At 34.2% G+C, this 20,469-nt stretch overlaps 1 pseudogene; it reads right to left on the minus strand.

Annotated features, from left to right (window-relative positions):
• Nucleotides 1-3,005: 3,005 nt before the first annotated feature.
• Nucleotides 3,006-12,838, minus strand: LOC142235653 (uncharacterized; annotated as a pseudogene).
• Between the last annotated feature and the right edge of the window lie 7,631 nt (nucleotides 12,839-20,469).

Raw genomic sequence — 20,469 nt, forward strand, 5'->3', positions numbered from 1 at the left:
CCAATTTATGATTAAACTATATGCTGAGGTGTAACAAAAATTTTCCAAAAATATTTGATTAAAGTAATACTAAAATAAGGTATTAAAAACCAATAAAAATGTCATTAAAACGTAAATATTCCAGTGAGAAGAAAGCCAATTTTTAAAAGCAAACTTACCACTTCTCTATTAAGTTATACGCTGAGGAGAAATATAAAAATTTTCCCGAATCCATCTGGGGTTGCTCTTAACTTAGATATTTTTTTTACAACAAAGAAAAACTTGAAACTTGTTAAAAAAATAATAATAATAATTAGCAAATAATAATACACATAAAGATTATTATTTTTTAAAAGAAAACCACATTGAAAAAGAAGTCTTACCTATTTATCATTAAACTATACGCTGAGGTGTAACAAACAATTTTCCAAATACATCTGGAGTTACTCTGAAATTTAATATTTATTTTTTACATTGAATAATAAAAATTAAATTAGATAAAACAATTTCAATATACTTTCCATTTCAGCATTTTTTCCTAAATATTGAACATTCTTAATAACTTTTTTCTAAGCTACCGATCATCACTTCGCCATCGTACATCTCATCGCTAAAATATTAATAGCTTTCATTTCAAAGTTTTAATAAACAAACACCAATATCTCAAAATCTCAAAAAACCAAAATATTCCATACCTTTATATTCCCTTGTTACATACTTGCTAAAAAGATGCAACAGCCCACGCCAACGCCAACTACACAACTGAAGCATGCCAAACAAAACCAAGCAAAACCAAAACATTCCTACAACAACAAAAACCCATGTGCCTTCATTGAAAACAACACCTCATCCAGACAAATAAACCATTCGCCAATAATAAACACACACACAAACCACTGAAAGAACAAAAACAACCCCACGCTGAGATATACACAACATCCCCATCACTCGCTACCATTTCTCATTATTGCATTGCATGCTCTCACTCTCAAAAAAAATCAAGTAACATCATCTTTACATTAAACATATTCCAATTTGACGAGAAAGATCTCTGTACTATGCATTAGTTCATCGCATCTGTCCACAATTTACTCTAAAAACAATACTCTTAAATACATATCAGTATAAGAACGATGAAACGTTTAACTTAAAATTAGCAAAAACTTCATGAAATGATATCTACCCATTTTTGACGAAAATGTCTATAAATTTAATTACATGTGAACTAAAAATATTTCATTGGGAAATTTTTTACCAACAATTATTAACCATAGGAATTGTCAGTAAGAAATTGCTATCCACTTTCAAGTTCATTTTTCGTAAAAAAATATTTTCTCATACAAAAAAATCTTATAGTAAATTGCACTTATTATTTAGAAAATACTTTACATTTCACAAGTAGTTTTATAGCATAACAAACGAATTTTTAACTACCAGTTAAGAAATTTTTTAAGGAAATTTCCATCGTATTTTGTAGGCCATGAACTAAACGATTGCTACTTAGAATTTGTAAAATTTCCTTTCGAGTAGTTAATTTTCGTTGAAAATACGAAAAATGAACTAAAATTCTGGAAAATTCTTGTAATAAATTATTGTAAAAATCTTCTTAAATTTACGAGACACTTTTTTTTCTGTGCATGGTGTCTTTGGCAAAAATGCTCAATCCTGAGTCGATATAGCCATGTCCGTCTGTCTGTACACACATTTTTATAATCAAAGTCTAGATCGCAATTTAAGCCCAATCGACTTCAAATTTGACACAATTATGTGTTTTGGATCAGTGTAGAACCCTATTGCACTAGGAGAACAATTAGTAGTATAGTCTAGTGTGCCAAATTTTATTGAAATCGGTTCAGATTTGGATATAGCTCCCATATATATCATTCTTCCGATATGTACTTATATGGGCCCAGACGCCTGAGATTTATCCTGATTTGGTTGAAATTTTGCACTAGGATTACAATTAGCAGTAAAGTCAAGTGTGCTAAATTTTATTGAAATCGATTCAGATTTAAGTCCCGATTTGGGCTTATATGATCACAGAAGCCATAGTTTTAGCGCAATTTGCATAAAATTTTGCACTAGGAGAACAATTAGTTCAGATTTAGATATAGCTCCCATATATATCTTTCGCCCGATTTAGACTCATATGACCAAAGAGGCCAAGTTTTTACTCGAATTTTGTTGAAATTTTGTACAGGGGGTAGAATTAGCTTTGTTGCTATGCGTGCCAAATTTGGTTGAAATCGGTTCAGATTTAGATATAGCTCCCATATATATTTTTTCTGATTTCGAGAAAAATGATCAAAATACATTGTAAAATCGTCACTGTTAGTCGAAAACTTGTAAAAATAACTCAAATTGAACTTTATTTCTAATAAATATCTTTCGCCATGGGGCGTTAACCGATTTAACCGACTTAAATTTTAAGTCAAAAAATTTCTAAGAAGTCTTAAATATATTGTTGTTTCAGATTTAAAAGTATGTATATGGGAACATAAACCTTTATATATATCACGCAACAAATTTGGAGGATTTCAGATGGTATCGAAAATGTAGATCACAAAGTGGTGCATATATAGTCGGCCCGCCCGACTTTCGACTTTTCTAACTTGTTTTTATTTAAATAGCAAAATAATTTTCGTGTATTGCACTCATGCTTGCAATCATTTTGGACTGATGTTGATCAGTGCGATAGGCTGGAATGAAGCGATTTAATTTAATTGTTGCTTTTAAATTTCACTCAGCGACATTCATTGTCCATATATCTTGCATTTTATCAATTCAATTTTATTACGTGACTGAGATAGTCTCTGGTATAGAACTCTAACATCCCTTTGTGACGAATTATAAGTCGGGAACAGTGACTTTGGCTTAGGAACTACCCTTGAACGTGAGTTATGGGCTTAAGTTTATTGAATTTGAATATGAACTTTACATTATACACTATACTTTCGTTTAGCAAAAAATAATAAGGAAGTAACAATATCGTAAGACGAAGAAAAAAATATATATGTGAGAAAAAAACTAGATGAAAATTTATTGGGTATGGAGTGGTGGTATTAAGTATGAGAAATGGTATGGTTTGTATTTCCATGATGGCTGCACAAAATCCTTTCAAAGAGTTGTACAGACAGCCACCACATGTATGAGTTTTTGGGTAAATCAACAAGGTCTTTTACTTTAACATGGATTTTCGATGTATTGAAGCGGCATTGTTCTTTGCGTGCATGATAGGGAAATTCATTTCAAGTTCAAGTCCTAAACCTCCAATTTTCTCAATGGCATCATAAGCATTATCGGGCAAACCAACATTACAAGCTGAATCTGTTGTATCACAATCTAATAATTCCTGCTCGGAATATTGTTCCAGTTTATCAGTCCTGACATCATGCAAATCTTCGACATTGCCGGTAACACTAAAAGCCCAGCAAGAGCCACATTGAACTTTTCTCTCCAATCGAATTCTTTGGGCAATTCAATGTCTATAATTTCAGTTTTAGGGGTTAAGGCAGCATTACCCTCATCTCGTTGCCACATGCCGGTACGTTGTTTATATTCGGTACTGGTCAAATCAGCAAATTCAGTGATACCATATTTGGCACTACCACGCTCATTTGCATTCAAATTCTGTATGATTTTTAAATTTTGCTTGAAAATTCTCACACGCATTTGTCTTTCCATGGTGGTGTGATAACGACGATTTTAAGATATTCGACTTTATTCAAACTATGATGATTTTGTTCCTTATGTGTCTGCTTTTCGGCATATTCCAATGAACGAGTAGCGTTTTTCACCAATTGTTTTGTTGCTGAATTAAGTTTGTTGCTGAACGGATTGTCAATTGCTTCGGATGTAAACGTTTGCATAACAAATTGACGGAATCCATTTGGATTATTATTGTCCAGTGCTTTGTGAGATTTGGTTAAAACAATTCAAAAACTGGTAGAAAAACACTTCCAAAAAATTATTATGAATGCGTGTATGTAAACAATCAGCTGCTGCGTATGTATACGTAAAACTATGACGTTTGGCGATGTTGTCAATTAAATTGCTGAGAAATAACGCAGAATAGTTCCAAAATAGCCGTTTTCTTCGTTCGAAATCTATTGTCAACACTCTCATTTTTCAACGCGAAAGAATGGTTAAGTGAAGTTTTTTTCGTGCCAACAAACATAGTACCCACCTTAACACAGAAAAACTGTGAAAAATATTTTAAATTTTAAGTTTAATTTAAAACAAACTTAAATAAAAATGTAAATGATTTAATTATTGATTAAACAAGTAAGTAAAGCAGAAAGTCGGCCGAGGCCGTTTTTATCATAACCTAAACCACCCCTACTGAATAGAGAATGAAGTCGCCGAGCCTCGCCGCCGACCAAGTTTTGCCAGTCGACGCCGCCGCCGAATATGTCGACTCACCTCGACTCAAATTTTGCCGCCAATTAATCAAAAATATCGGTTTAAACCAGAAAAATGTATTAATAACTGTCGTATTTTTTCCCAAAATTTTGAACCTTTCACCCATATTCAATCAATTTCAAGGTGCTATAAAAATTTTACAAAAATTTAGATCAGCAATTTTGAATGAAATGTAAATTTGATTGTAAGATTGTTTGTACAACTAATCTCATTACACCCAGGGAAGGAATATGATCAGAGAATGAAGCCGACCCATTTTTGTCGGCGGCGGCTGACACTAAATATTTGCCTCCGGCGGCGGCGGCTTGACGGCTAAGCCGATAAAAAATTATCTATTCGGCGGCCGAAAATTATCTATTATAAAATCAATTTGAAGTTTTCCGAATTGTAATAAGATTAGTTGTACAACCAATCATACAATCAAATTTACATTTCATTCAAATTTTTTGAGCTAAATTTTTGTAAAACTATTATAGCAACATGATACTAATTCATTGAAGGTGGAAAGTTCAAAATTTTGGCAAAAACTATAACAAATGTTATTAAATTTTTCTGATATAAATCAATATTTTAGATTAATTGGCGGCTAAATTTGAGTCGAGATGAGTCGACATATTCGGCGGCGGCGTCGACTGCTAAAACCGAGTCGGCGACGGCTAAAATCGGCGGCGCGACTCGGCGGCTTCATTCTCTGAATATGATCACCTCAAACATGTTTTAAGAGTAAAATGTTATTTTTGGGTGGTGACTCAGGAGGTGATTCTGAGTCGATCGGTATATATTTTATGGGGTCTAAAATCAATATTTCTGGTAGGCACATTTTTTGACAGATCAAAGTTATTATACCCTGACCACTATGTGGTTTAGGGTATAAAAATCAAAACAAAATTCAATCACCAAAATGCTGAAACCAAAAAAGTTTTTGGTATCGGTAATTGATATTATCAATACAGTGATTGAAGCCATTTCAATTAAAAATTACTTGTATCAATTAATTTTGCGGTTGAAACTAGAGGTGTGTATGTTAGTAATACTTTACTCACGCACACTCACGACGGAAAAATCTTACTCACGCACACTCACACACGATATTGTTTACTAGGTCTCACGAACTCTCACGAAAAGAAAACTTGTACTCACGCACGAAAATGTCGTAACTCACTAAAAATATCGTGACTCACGAAATATATCATGACTCACGAATAATTTTATGAGTATTTTATCTGAGGGACGTGTCTGAAATCATGAGCACGATTAAAATCGAGAGCGTTATTAAACTCTTAACATCCTAGGTGTCACTAAAATTGCAAAATAATTTAACTTTTAAGCGTTTTATGTTGGAGAGCGGGATTATTTTCGTGAGCGTAATTCGTTACTCACGCACACTCACGAAGATATTGTTTTCGTGACTAACGCTCACGCACGACATTTTGTTTGTTAATCACGCTCACGCACACTCACGCCGTTGACATGAGCGGGACTCACGACTCACGCGTGAGTCACGACAATTTCGTGTCACGTGCACACCTCTAGTTGAAACCAGACCCTATTTTTTATGTGAGTGTGTAAGGCACATTATAGGTACATACAGAGAAGGATTATGATCACCCCAAATATGTTTTAAGAGCAAACTGACGTTGATAATGGAACATTTTTGTCAGCGAAATCAGAAACGTAATTTTCTATAAAATAACATAGTTGCGGCATACATGTTCCATGTTCACAGTCCAAAATAGCATTTTCTTCTTAAAATATGTTTGAGGTGATCATATTCCTTCTCTGGGTGTAAGTGCACTTTAGCCTAAGAGAACTGCTAATTCTGGAAAATGTTAACATAAACAGACTGTTACTATTTATGGAATAATCAGGTTGATTATCAGCGATAAAACCTAAACTCCCCATGCATTTGGTTATTTTTTTACCACACTAGAAGGAAGTATGATTAATTCTTTTTTCCATACACACAAAAAATTGTCATCGAAATATTTTCAACTAAACACTTCATTGAGTTTGGAAACGGATTCAATTAATTATTTAATCAAATCCAACAAAAAAAACAATTTAATAAATGATTGCTATTTGTAACGTTTCCGTTTAAAATATTATTTGATTCAATTAATTTGTGAATCAATTCGGCAATCATTTTCAATTACAAACGTGATTGAAAATTGTTTCGTTCCCAATTAAACATGTGGTTGATCCAATCACCTTTGTGATTGAAATTGAATAGTTTTGAGCGATGGAGAGAAAGAGCGAAATGAGAACAAGAGAATGTGTATTTTTTCAACAACAATGTGATGGAGACGTCAGTCTGTGGAAGTAACTCGTCACGAACGGTTGGGTTTTTGTTTTTCGCTTAAAGGCCGGTATGCACCTCTAGCGAAAAATTTCATTCCCATAAGAAATGCATTGCTATTTATGCTAACGAAATTTTCGGTAGCGTTCAATTTCGTAAGCTGGTACGCACCTCTAATGAAAATAACAGGGTTGTCAAAAGCATATTTTGGCAGCAAACATTTAATTTATTACAATCATTGTGTGCGTAAAAGATTTAAAAGGTCTGTAAATAATAAACAATTTATTTGAGGAATATTTGGAACATATATTAACAATTTTTAAAAGCGATTAGCTGGTTTAAACTTTGTGTACACAGCCCTGTTTTTTTGTTGTAGACTTAAATAAATTTTTGCTACCGAAAATTTCGCTAGAGGTGCATACCGGCCTTAAATTGAAAAACATGATTGGATTTAAATTCGGCCTGGCCGAAGCTTATGTATCTGTTTTCTGCGTTCGAAATGTGTGCATAAATATTTTGAATACAATAACAAGTCATACAAAAGGGTTGACAAAAATAAAGGACTGACAAAATATATGACAGAATGCATTTGGAATTACATGCGTTTGTGTTTTGCGGTATTGTAAGTTAAAAATGGAACACAATCTACATTGTGAAATGTGAATACAGTTTTCCATTGAAGCCTGGACTAAAATAATATATTTTTTATGCAAATATAAAATAATTTCTTTTAGTGTGCATTTTTATACCCTCCATCATAGGATGGGGGTATATTAACTTTGTCATTCCGTTTGTAACACATCGAAATATTGCTCTAAGACGCCATAAAGTATATATATTCTGGGTCGTGGTGAAATTCTGAGTCGATCTAAGCATGTCCGTCCGTCCGTCCGTCCGTCCGTCCGTCCGTCCGTCCGTCTGTTGAAATCACGCTAACTTCCGAACGAAACAAACTATCGACTTGAAACTTGGCACAAGTAGTTGTTATCGATGTAGGTCGGATGGTATTGAAAATGGGCCATATCGGTCCACTTTTACGTATAGCCCCCATATAAAGGGACCCTCAGATTTGACTTGTGGAGCCTCTAACAGAAGCATATTTCATCCGATCCGGCTGAAATTTGGTGTATGGTGTTGGTGTATGGTCTCTAACAACCATGCAAAAATTGGTCCACATCGGTTCATAATTATATATAGCCCCCATATAAACTGATCCCCAGATTTGGCTTGTGGACCCAAAAAGAGAAGCAAATTTCATCCGATCCGGCTGAAATTTGGTACATAGTGTTGGTATATGGTCTCTAACAACCATGCAAAAATTGGTCTATATCGGTTCATAATTATATATAGCCCCCATATAAACCGATCCCCAGATTTGGCTTGTGGAGCCTCTAAGAGAAGCATATTTCATCCGATCCGGCTGAAATTTGGTACATGGTGTTGGTATATGGTCTCTAACAATCATGCAAAAGTTGGTCCACATCGGTCCATAATTATATATAGCCCCCATACAAACCGATCCCCAGATTTGGCTTGCGGAGCCTCAAAGAGAAGCAAATTTCATCCGATCCGGCTGAAATTTGGTACATGATGTTGGTATATGGTCTCTACCAACCGTGCAAAAATTGGTCCTCATCGGTCCATAATTATATATAGCGCCCATATAAACCGATCCCCAGATTTGGGTTGCGGAGCCTCAAAGAGAAGCAAATTTCATCCGATCCGCCTGAAATTTGGTACATGATATTGGTATATGGTCTCTAATAACCATGTACAAATTGGTCCACATCGGTTCATAATTATGTATAGGCCCCATATAAACCGATCCCCAGATTTGGCTTGCGAAGTCTCCAAGAGAAGCAAATTTCATCCAATCCGGTTGTAATTTGGAACATTGTGTTATTATATGATCTTTAACAGCCGTGGCAGAATTGGTCCATATCGGTCCATAATTATATATAGTCCACATATAAAACGTTCTCCAGATTTGACCTCCGGAGCCTCTTGGAGGAGCAAAATTCATCCGATCCGGTTCAAATAAGAACGTGATGTTAGTTTATGGTCGCTAACAACCATACCAAAATTGGTCCAATCACACAAAAATTGTTCCATATCGGTTCATAATCATGGTTGCCACTAGAGCCAAAAATAATCTACCAAAATTTTATTTCTATACAAAATTTTGTCAAAATTTTATTTCTAGAGAAAATTTTGTTAAAATTTTATTCGGTTCATAATACAATTTTCATCATTGTCAAAATTTTATTTCTATAGAAAATTTTGTTCAAATTTTATTCGGTTCATAATCATGGTTGCCATTCGAGCCAAAAATAATCTACCAAGATTTTATTTCTATAGAAAATTTTGTCAAAAGTTTATTTCTATAGAAAATTTTGTTAAAATTTTATTTCTGTAGAAATTTTTCTCAAAATTTTCTTTCTATAGAAAATTTTGTCAAAATTTTTATTTCTATAGAAAATTTTGTGAAAATTTTATTTCTATAGAAAATTTTGTTAAAATTTTATTTCTGTAGAAAATTTTGTCAAAATTTTATGTCTACTTTTCAAACTGAATTATATACGTATTGGATCGATCTTTTTTGATGTAATATATACCACGTATGGACTTGCATACAATTTAGAAGATGGTGTTAGGAGGTTTTAAGATACCTTGCCATCGGCAAGCGTTACCGCATCTTAAGTAATTCGATTCTGGATGGCAGTGTTTAGAAGAAGTTTCTACGCAATCCATGATGGAGGGTACATAAGCTTCGGCCTGGCCGAACTTACGGCCGTATATACTTGTTATTTCGTCAAATTGGTCAATTGAACTCCATCATTTTAATCAAAAATCATCTACTACACAAAAAAATATTTACGTGATATTAAAGATTACGCAACCTAAATTTTAGGATACGAAATTTACAAAATATTAAGGACAAATTTCTTTAAAATAATGAAATTTTAATTAAAATAAAGTTAATAATCTTTGCTTCAAAAAATTTTTTTATTAAATTTAGGACACAAATTTTGTAAAATTGCTTCCCTAAAGTAAAGAAACACATTTTTGATTTAAAGAAATTGTCCTTAAATTAACTGACATATTGAAACTATAGATTTAAGATAAAAACGCTTCAAATATAGGCTAAGACTTTTTTTGAGGATTTAGCGTCTTTGGTTTAAAGTTTTTTTTTTTTTGGAATTAAGAAAACATTTTTTACTTTGAAGTATTCGTTATAATGTGGATTTTTAAACTGGCATTTGTTTGTACGTGAGTACCTCTATTAATAAACCACGAAAAGAGAATGCAAATTTGATAAATGAGATCTGAATCCTAATTTTAATTTTATTGGTCCTAGATTTAAAGCCAGATAGGTCGCTATGTCTTCATTTCAAATAAGTAGCATCTTTGGCTCGGAATCAATACATTTTGGTATTGGTCAAAATCTTTGGATCCAAGTAAACATTTTTTGAGTGTATACAGAATATTTTTGCAATCAAAAGATGGTTATCATATTGATGTTTTAAAATTGTAGCATTTTTTCACGCCTAGTATTCTTAAAAACAATGGCAGTATGCATGCGAAGTAGGGTTGGCAAACGAAGTTCTATTTTTTTTTACGTATCTTTTTCAGTTTGAACCCAAAATATGAAAAATATCTGAAAATCGCAGTTAATGTGTATAACGAAAAAATGCATTTTCCATTTATTTTTTTTCCAGAATTTGCAATATATCAACATAATTCTAAATATTATATTGCTTTGCCATTATTTTTTGTCTCTGATTGGTTCAAATTTTAATAGATGATAAGTGTGGAAATTTAGAAAAGGAATTGCTATTAAAACTAAACTTGCCGAGCCCCCCAATACGCCTTTTTATGCTAAAAGACTACAACTTCAAAAAAGATTATAACCTTGCAACCTGGAACTAAGAATTCAACTTGATATTCTATGCAGGTAATTTTCAACAAAATTAACGTTTAATTAAAAAAATAAGTTCTAATTATTCTATTTATTTTCAGAAAAACTAACATGCTGACATGGTTATTATGATAAGGAAGATAATGATTTATATAGTTTATTTTTTCACCATTTAGTTGTTATTGATCGTAATTGTATGTTTAAGTTATGTTAGAACAAAACAAGAATTCACAAAAATAAAATATTGATTCACAAAAATAAAATATTGATTTTTTTTTGTAAAAAAAGCATATTTTCTTCTATTTCAAATAAAACTATGTAAGATTGAGGGGCCAAAATATATATAATTGAAATTTATTGGCAATATCAATTAATTGTTTAATTGAATCAATCAAATAGGTGATTGAATTTTGTCGCGAAATTAATTAAAATTAAAGTAAAACATTGATTGAAATTTTGGTTTTATAAAAACCAATCACTTTTTTAATTGATTGAAGCCTACAATTAATTGATTCTGGGACAAAAAAAATGTGTGTAGTATAAAAAATTCTTTATTATAGCCAACATTCCATATCTAAATACAATTTCGTGTTAACATTTAATGCGAAAAATCTCTGTTAAATTTCATATTTGGTTTTTGCCATCGTAAGGAATTCATTTGGTAAATTGGTGCATCCATCGGGTTTGGAGGCACTGGCATACGCATTACCATTGGAAATGGTGGTGGTGGTACATAAAACGGGGTCCAATTGTAATTCGGCACAGGAACATAGACAATTGAGGGCCCAATATTTCTCTGACAATTGCAACAATGTTGTCGGTTGTTAATATTTCTCGGATTTTTGTTCTGAGAGTGTGAAGCTCGATGTTCTCGATTTTTTCTGGTATCCATTTTACGTCCAGGTAAATGGGATAATTGATTTCTTTTAAGTTTGGGAACACTTGCGGTTGGCTTTGGTTTGTGTGATCCATAGAGACGCCTTAGTCGATCTTGCTCTCGTTCATTATCCCGATAGTAAGGAATCAATGATGATGATGTTGATCTTGGCTTTGGAGCTTGGCTTCGGTGTCTATCTTTGCCAATGAGATTTAGCGATTCTCTCTCTAGATAGTCGGAATAGAAAAGAAGAGTGCAAAGGTTTTGGATATGAAAATGTGCTTTTAACGGGTTCTTAAGTAAATTCACTTGAAAAAAAAAAATACAAGTAAATACGGCCGAAAGTTTGGCCATCTTATGTATCCTCCACCATGGATTGCGTACAAAGTTCTACTAAAAACGGTCATCAACAATCGAATTACTTAGGGTGTGGTAACAGATACCGATGGTAAGGTAAATTAAACCTTCTTGTCATTGTATGTTAGTCCATATTGAGTCTATGTTAAGATGAATACTATGTTCGGGGACCGGTTTATATTTGGGCTATATATTTATGAACCGATATGGACCAATTTTTGCATGGTTGTTTGAGGGCATATACTACACGCAAAAAAATTATTCTTTCCTCCCAAACGAAATTTTAGACAAACAAAAATCTTTTCCCATTTGCTTTTCGCTGTAAGGAAGTTTGTTCAAAAGAAAACTTTATAGTTTATATGATAAATGTTGATTAATTTACAGGATGTAAAAACAATTTCATAAAGATTTACTCAAAAAAAGTTTTGTTTTGCTAATTGCATCTTCTCTAACATCTTTCTCACTTCCACTAGGGGTTTCAGCTCTTTTTATAATACAAACAATGTAGAAGAAATTATTCCATTTTATAAATTTTATTTTTCGCCTGGACGGAGAATCGAACCGCGGATCATACAATTTGTAAGCCAAAACACTATCCACTAGGCTACGTAGCTCTTATTGTCATCAACAGACAATTGTCGCTATAGCCATCAATGCACAAGCAACGCAAACAGTTATATTTATATAGCATAATTTTCGGCGCCTACGAGCTGATTAAAGAAAGTTTATTTAACAGAAACATACATTTACTGCCTGTTCCTGTATGTCGAACGAGCTCTATCGATCGACAAAAATGAGAACAAACAGCTGAATTTATAACCAAAAATCAGCTGTTTCTATGCATTTCAGTCGATCGGTAGAGCTCGTTCGACATACAGAAACAGACTGTTCGCTGGCCACCGTGCATACCAAGGGTTGTGGCTTCAATCCCTGCTTTGATCAAAAACCGATTTTGTACAGTTCTGTACAGTTGTCTTTTATATTTCATAGATTCTGTTACCTTCTATATTTCAAACTACTTCTTAAGTACCACCAGCATAGTTTTCTTTTCATATACATTGTTTGCTTATTATATAAACTGGTGTGCATAGGGACTAGTCTGTAGGTTTAACACTTAGAATTTTAAGAATTTGAATTTTAAGTTTCCCCCACCAGTGGTAAGGAACTTAGAACACCCAATTGTGGTGAATATCGCACAAAAAGTGAACACTGTTTGAATTTTGAGTTTCCCCCCACCAGCGGTAAGGGACTCAAAACACCCGAAAAGTGCCGCGTTTAGTTGTAAAAAAATTATATGTATATTTATCTAAGAAGTAATGTTAAATAATTACAAAAAGTGCTACATTAAAAAGTGAAATATAAGAAAGCAATATTAAAAAAAGGTAAATATACAAAGAAGAACATACTGCGTCGCGTAATAAAAGATTTAATGAAAAAACAAGTATATACGGCCGTAAGTTCGGCCAGGCCGAAGCTTATGTACCCTCCATCATGGATTGCGTAGAAACTTCTTCTAAACACTGCCATCCAGAATCGAATTACTTAAGATGCGGTAACGCTTGCCGATGGCAAGGTATCTTAAAACCTCCTAACACCATCTTCTAAATTGTATGCAAGTCCATACGTGGTATATATTACATCAAAAAAGATCGATCCAATACGTATATAATTCAGTTTGAAAAGTAGACATAAAATTTTGACAAAATTTTCTACAGAAATAAAATTTTAACAAAATTTTCTATAGAAATAAAATTTTCACAAAATTTTCTATAGAAATAAAAATTTTGACAAAATTTTCTATAGAAAGAAAATTTTGAGAAAAATTTCTACAGAAATAAAATTTTAACAAAATTTTCTATAGAAATAAACTTTTGACAAAATTTTCTATAGAAATAAAATCTTGGTAGATTATTTTTGGCTCGAATGGCAACCATGATTATGAACCGAATAAAATTTGAACAAAATTTTCTATAGAAATAAAATTTTGACAATGATGAAAATTGTATTATGAACCGAATAAAATTTTAACAAAATTTTCTCTAGAAATAAAATTTTGACAAAATTTTGTATAGAAATAAAATTTTGGTAGATTATTTTTGGCTCTAGTGGCAACCATGATTATGAACCGATATGGAACAATTTTTGTGTGATTGGACCAATTTTGGTATGGTTGTTAGCGACCATAAACTAACATCACGTTCTTATTTGAACCGGATCGGATGAATTTTGCTCCTCCAAGAGGCTCCGGAGGTCAAATCTGGAGAACGTTTTATATGTGGACTATATATAATTATGGACCGATATGGACCAATTCTGCCACGGCTGTTAAAGATCATATAATAACACAATGTTCCAAATTACAACCGGATTGGATGAAATTTGCTTCTCTTGGAGACTTCGCAAGCCAAATCTGGGGATCGGTTTATATGGGGCCTATACATAATTATGAACCGATGTGGACCAATTTGTACATGGTTATTAGAGACCATATACCAATATCATGTACCAAATTTCAGGCGGATCGGATGAAATTTGCTTCTCTTTGAGGCTCCGCAACCCAAATCTGGGGATCGGTTTATATGGGCGCTATATATAATTATGGACCGATGAGGACCAATTTTTGCACGGTTGGTAGAGACCATATACCAACATCATGTACCAAATTTCAGCCGGATCGGATGAAATTTGCTTCTCTTTGAGGCTCCGCAAGCCAAATCTGGGGATCGGTTTGTATGGGGGCTATATATAATTATGGACCGATGTGGACCAACTTTTGCATGATTGTTAGAGACCATATACCAACACCATGTACCAAATTTCAGCCGGATCGGATGAAATATGCTTCTCTTAGAGGCTCCACAAGCCAAATCTGGGGATCGGTTTATATGGGGGCTATATATAATTATGAACCGATATAGACCAATTTTTGCATGGTTGTTAGAGACCATATACCAACACTATGTACCAAATTTCAGCCGGATCGGATGAAATTTGCTTCTCTTTTTGGGTCCACAAGCCAAATCTGGGGATCAGTTTATATGGGGGCTATATATAATTATGAACCGATGTGGACCAATTTTTGCATGGTTGTTAGAGACCATACACCAACACCATACACCAAATTTCAGCCGGATCGGATGAAATATGCTTCTGTTAGAGGCTCCACAAGTCAAATCTGAGGGTCCCTTTATATGGGGGCTATACGTAAAAGTGGACCGATATGGCCCATTTTCAATACCATCCGACCTACATCGATAACAACTACTTGTGCCAAGTTTCAAGTCGATAGTTTGTTTCGTTCGGAAGTTAGCGTGATTTCAACAGACGGACGGACGGACGGACGGACGGACGGACGGACATGCTTAGATCGACTCAGAATTTCACCACGACCCAGAATATATATACTTTATGGCGTCTTAGAGCAATATTTCGATGTGTTACAAACGGAATGACAAAGTTAATATACCCCCATCCTATGATGGAGGGTATAAAAAGCGCAAAAGTGAAGCCAGTGAAAAAAGGAAACATTTTTAGAAAAATTCAAAAAGATATAGAAGAAGAGTGTCCTAGTAATAAAAAAAGGAGAAGAAAAAAAATTTTAGATATTTTTCAGGTGAAAAAAGAAAAAAGACAAATTAAAATATATATTTTTTTCTCTATTTTTTCTTTTTGTTTGTGAAATATTTTGTGTTTTGTTCTCTAAGGGAGAAATATATTTTGGTATTTTCATATTGTTTCTTGTTTTGTTTTTTTTTTTTCGGATTTGAAAGATTGGTTCTCTTGTGTGGTGTTTTGTTTATTCACGTTTTGAAGTTCTTGTATCTTTGTAATATTTAAACGTTATCGGTCTGTTATATGAATTCCGACAAAATGAGTGTATTAGAAAGAATTAGTCGGCAGGAAAAAGTGGGAAATTCAATTAGTGCTTTTTACAATGAGCTATGCAAAGCGTCTTTGTCAGACATCAATTGTACAGAGTTAGACAGAATTAGAACATCATTTAAACAATTAATAGGCGAATATGAGGCAACGGATAAAAAACTTAGACCACCATCTTTCACAATGCAAAGTCATGCGTATTTTAAGGGAAATTTTGTAGAAAAAGTGCGGGCTACGATAAGTCATGCGGAAGTTTTATTTTATCAATTAAAAAGTTCCCTAAAAGATAAATCAGGACAGTCGGAAGTCACCACCAGTGCTCCACAGCAGGACTCCGAAATTCAAGGCCACCATGGTGTGGAAAGAGTGGAAAATCAAATCTCCAACATGACAACGCCAGTAGAGACTCCGAATAGATTGGAGCAACATCACAAATTCAATACAGAAGAGTTTATGCAGATTCCCAAGTTAAGAATTGAGATTGGAAGAGGTACAGTTGGAGGAATGGGACAGGGTGCTAGTGGTGCACTTTCTACTAAAAATACTGGGTTGGTTCGAAAATTCCAGTACGTTTTAGACAATCTGGAATCTAAGATCAATGGGGTGAGGAATCGAAGGGTATCGACGGAAGTAGTAAAGGAGAAGTACAGATTAGCTGAAAGGATCAATTTTCCGACATTCCTGGAATAGAGAATAGTAATGTGACATTGCCATTTTCCTTGCCCTCCATAGAACTCCCCATTTTTACAGGAAAGTTTATTGAGTGGGAGACATTTAGGGAGTTATTTGAACAACTCATCATAAGTCAGCCGATTTCTAATACACAAAAAATGTGTGTATTAAAATCGAAGGCACGGGGAGATGCAGCGCGAAAGATATCTTAATTACCTGTAAGAGAGGACAATTTCGAGACAGCATGGAAGATATTGATGGATCACTATTCAAATAGTAGGGCAACAACATCAATATATTTTAAGTCTGTTTTAGATGCACCTGATGTAGTTTATAGCTCACAAACTGTTAAAAGATTTGTGGAGCTTATAAATGAAAGTTTGCAGGGCCTAAGCGCATTGAAACTTGATGCATATGAGTTGTATCAGACTTTCTTGTGTTTCGTCTTGCAAAGAAAATTGGACGAGAATTTGCGAATTCATTTCGAACAATTTTTAGGAAAATCTCGTGTGCGAAGTGTTTAGAGTATGGTCACGCCATAAAATCGTGTCCGACCAGTCTCAGATGTAAAAGCTGCAGTTCAGAGCATAATTCCTTACTCCATAGGGTAAAAGAATTTCAGAAAAGCGCAGTGGTAAGTAATACAGGTGAGTCAGAAGAAACTTGCGTGTTATTAGTGGATCCCAGGTATGTCTTTTGACGAAAGGATTTAAAAATAAATTGCAATTATCGGGTGCAACTACAAGAAGGGAGATAGAAGGATTGTCCAGCCAGAAATCTATCATTGATGAGAAGATAGGTGTAAATATGCGTTCAAGGACGTCTGATTATGAGACTTATATAGATGCTCTAATTATAAAAAGCATCTTATCAAATATTCCAGAATCAATGGTTAAAGCGAAAAAGCTATCGGGGCAATTTCTGCTAGCAGACCCCAAATATAATATACCACGTCGCATTGACATGCTTGTCGGAGCAGAGATATTCTTCGATGTATTGTCAAATGGCCAAATACGAGATGAGAAAATGGTCTCAGAATGCAGGAGACAAAGTTGGGATGGGTAGTTAGTGACCCGGCTCGGTTAGATAGATCAAGTCCCAGATCAGAAATTGTTGCGTCGATCAATAATTGTGAGGACGGCTTGCAAAAATTTTTAAAAAATGGAAGAAATCCCTCGAGTTTCAAAATTGACAGTAGCTGAAAAGGAATGCGAAAATATATTTGATGAAAATGTCAACATAGGGAAAGACGGAAAATTTCAAGTGAAATTGCCATTTAAAACGGATTGGTCATCGCTTGGAAGTTCAGAGTTGATAGCAAAACGCCGTTTTTTTGATCTTGAGAGAAAATTGCAGAAAAATTAAACATTGAGGTTTCAGTATAGCGATTTTTTGAAGATGTATTTGGATATGGGTCATATGAAGATGTTGAAAAATTTCCCAAAGTTAGATGAGGGGTATTATTTGCCCCATCATTGCGTGTTACGCCCGGAAAGCACGACAACAAAATTAAGAGTGGTATTTGATGCTTCCTGTAAAACAACCACCAACATCTCATTGAATGACATATTGCAAACGGGGCCGAAAATTCAGGAAAATTTATTCAATATCGGCTCCATATTTGGCGGTAATATCATTCTTGAATGTAGGAATAGATTTCCTTGGGCCATCGGAAATTCATCACAAAATTAGAGGAAAACGGATAGACAAATCATATGTATGCGGCTTTGTTTGTTTTGCCACGAAAGCAGCTCATTTGGAAGTGGTATCATAGTTAACATCATTGGAGCGTTAAAGAGATTTGTAGCAAGGCGAGGGTGTCCTGCGAAAATCTATTCGGATAATGGTACAAATTTTATAGGAGCGTCCAACGGTTTAAGAGAAGTTTTCCAATTATTTAAGGAGGCTCAACCACTGTCTAATTTAGGAGAATTTTGCTCACAGCGGGATATTGAGCGGATCAATATTTCCCGCAAGGTCGCCTCATGTGGGAGGATTATGGGAGGCATGTGATAAGTCAGTGAAAAAGCATTTTTATAGGGCAACTACAGGGACAATGACGTTTGAAGAGTTATGCACTTTAGTTGCTCAGATAGAGTCCGTTTTAAATTCAAGGCCGCTGACACCATTATCCGAAGATCCAAATGATTATAGCAGTTATATGTTAATCGACGGAAGGAAGACAATGTTCTATTACATGAACGAAGAAAGTTACGCTAAGTGTCAAAAGACCAATGAGATGATGATATGCCCCCAATTACACCCTGTGTACAATACCCGAAGCACGCAGAGTTGGGAGGTGCTGCTGTTCTTGAAGTCCAGAAAGATGCCTGGAGATTGCAAAGTAGAAATTAAGGCATAGGAAAACTTTTGGAAGCAGATACGAGATCCAAACACATGGATATTTTCAGTTCCAACCAAAATGACGGCTGAGGCTACCTGTCAAAAGGCGTTTCGAGACAATTGAAGGTCAAGGACTGATCAAGATGAAACCAGATTGCCATCTCGAGACTGAAGAAACGAATTTATGGGTATATGGTAAATACAGCAGTGATTCAGAGTACATGTTTCCCAGTTTAAACCTGTCACAATCTTTACCTACATTGACACATCTCAAGTTGGACAACGAAATCGAAATTTACAAGATACCAGATATACCAAAGGCGACATCAGTCTTTGGCTTTAAAACTAATTTGGATTTCCATCATTTGACGCACTACGGCCTTAGTTTCACCACTTGGATCACCATCATTGCCATAGTACTTGCGTTCGTTGTGATTATGAGGAAGATGTGCCAGATGTCATCAAGATTCCTTCCGGCATCCATTGTACTACCTCGTATAGTAAAGGGAATTAACCAGTAAGAAAATTGTGTATATTTTAATTCTAATACTATTAATATGAATTATGTATTAGTAACGAAAACATTTGTTATTAAAAATAAAATAAACAATAATATTAATTAAAAGATTAGGATCTTTTAAGGCCGGCAGTATGTACAGTCCTGTACAGTTGTCTTTAATATTTCATAGATTCTGTTACCTTCTATATTTACAACTACTTCTTAAGTACCACCAGCATACTTTTCTTTTCATATACATTGTTTGCTTATTATATAAACTGGTGTGCTTAGGGACTAGTCCTTAGGTTTAAGTGTTATCAGCTGTCTACCTAACTATAAATAAAACCATTAGAGCTGATACCACTTAGAAGGATACGCTGCACATGCGCAGAGTCATAAAACCCTTGTGAGGGATTTTGTGCACAGAAGATAAGATACAACACTTAGGTATAAGTAGGTTAAGAATTATTTGACTAGCTAGTATATAAGGAATTGTTACTAATAAAATAATTGAGTTCGAAACCAAACCTTCACGCGTTAGTGTCCTTTCATTACGGCTCAAAGTCGGTTAAACAGATTTTTTTGCATATACTCCATTTATGGAAGAAATTGTCAAAATTTTATTTCTATAGAAAATTTATTTGCGCAAAGCCACATAGGCTACAATACGGTTGGATGGACAGCTGCTTCGGAATTACCACATTCCTCTACTTGCAGCAAAACTATCAACCAATTATCACAATAAATTCGGGTAATTTACTAAACCTAAAGTGAACTACATTTGAACCTGCCAAAAAATTGGCTGTATACGGCAGTGGTTAGACCTATAAGTGCAACTTATGATGTTTACAAATTTGTTACTCATCAACAGATTATTTTCGTGACCCATGTTACGTGCCTCTCTAATATAATGTGCGGATTGATCGGTTTAAACAAAATTTTTCATTCTAAACCAAAAATTTCAAATCATAAAAGCCTATGGTTGATTTTGTGTTATCTTCAATCCAAATATTCAATAGCTTATTTGACTTAAATGTTATGCCTTTAAACTAAAAATGTTTTTTTTTTGCTTTCAGGGCAATTTTACTTTAAATTTGTTCTTAGTATTGTGTAAGTTGCATTTCCTAAAATTTCTAATCTTTCATTTTAGGTCAAAATTTTGGCCTAGGGTTTTCTCGAAACACAATTTACTGTTCGTCCCTGATGGACGCTATACATAAATACGG

The sequence above is a fragment of the Haematobia irritans genome, chromosome 4 (assembly GCF_050003625.1).
Source record: "Haematobia irritans isolate KBUSLIRL chromosome 4, ASM5000362v1, whole genome shotgun sequence".
NCBI lineage: Eukaryota > Metazoa > Arthropoda > Insecta > Diptera > Muscidae > Haematobia > Haematobia irritans.